This window comes from Lolium rigidum, chromosome 3, assembly GCF_022539505.1.
Source record: "Lolium rigidum isolate FL_2022 chromosome 3, APGP_CSIRO_Lrig_0.1, whole genome shotgun sequence".
NCBI lineage: Eukaryota > Viridiplantae > Streptophyta > Magnoliopsida > Poales > Poaceae > Lolium > Lolium rigidum.
The window spans coordinates 197,231,918-197,233,528 of NC_061510.1; positions in this window are offsets into that span (position 1 = coordinate 197,231,918).

Here is a 1,611-nt window from a genome sequence, read left to right on the forward strand (position 1 = left end):
CCCATAAAAGGTGAAGTATCATGTAGTCAATGTTCACATGACACCACTAGAAGAATAGCACCACAACTTAAATATCAAACCATTAAATATTAATCGACATAGTTCCACTACTAACAACATGACTTCTCCCACGTCCTCAAGAACTAAACGAACTACTCACGGGACATCATATGGATCATAATCAGAGGTGATATAATGGTGAATAAAAATCTGGACATAAACCTTAATTCAATGGTTTCACTCAATAGCATCAACTACAAGGAGTAATCAACACTTGGAAAGTTTCCCTAGAGCACACGCCTACCACCGATCGAGTATCGGGCTGCCGCTGCGTCGCCCCTTCGGGCTGCAGTGCCGCCGCCTTTGGTCCATGCTACCGGCATTCGACATGCCTTCTGAGGCGTGTATGTTGCTGGTGGCCTCCCACCGCTGCAGTGACTCGCGCCCTGCAGCTACGCTGGCACCTCGGGTCGTGACGTTACCGCATGCAATCTACTTCACCGTCCCCGCACACCGACTTCCCATGCCATCCTTGCGTCGCCTCCCTTGGCGTAGGTCGCCACCGTCCGTGCATAATCTTCTTCACGTTGTCAGGATCTTCCTCGCCTACTTCGAGTACCGCCGCCGCAACACCACATGTAACCTGCACAACCAATCCCGGTCGCCGCAGGCCTCGCCGACTAGCTCTACGACAGTCTAGGCATCCAGCATGGCCACTCCAGGCTGCCGTTGGTTTTTTGCCGCCTTCTACGTCTCCGTCCACCACGACCTCGTCACCAGCGTCATCTTCTCGTCCCCGACTACTTCGTCTACTTCGACAACCGTGGACTGCATCGGCACCTCTCCCTCTTCGCCGCTCTGCAACTTGCCACCATTCTGGAGGCCTCCTCCGTTGGTCCCCCTGACAGTGGCGCACGGTCCATGATGGCCCGTATTGGCAACACCGGTACGTGCCTTCGTCCCCGAAGCATCCCCAGACCTGGCAAGCTCGGATCGGCGCCTCGTCCTCATCGGCCTCGACAACGTCTTCCTATGTGAATTGTTGCAGATAATGTCTATTTCTTCTAATGAAAGGCACTGCTCCTTCCAATTTCTCGAAAACGAAGTACTATGTATTTACTCGAAAACAGTTGGCCACAAACATTACGGTACTTTGATCCAACAACATTACATGGAAACTATTTGAAGATTAATTTGAAGTTCAGGTTGCACCAGATAGATCTACTACAAATTGTAGTAATTTAGTTAAAATTTAATCAATTCTGAAAGGGCAGAAGCTAAAGAAACTGAAATGTTGCATGAGTAGGGGGCAAAATCAGGTAGGAGAGATCATTGGATCACCTTCACTGCACTAGTGTCAACCTCTACTTGTGAATAATAATTTTCTATAGGATTTACAAAATTTACATATACTGATATTTTGATTGAAATATAGTCCAGGGGAAAATTTGATACTGATTCACCTATATGCATTCTCAAACATGCCTTATCAATCAGGCGAACAATCCCAGTCATGTCCAGTAGCAGGCATGACATTATTTACTTACAATTTACAGGAGGAGCTTAAGAAGAACGTACACAAGTTTCTAATGCATTATTGATATAATGTAC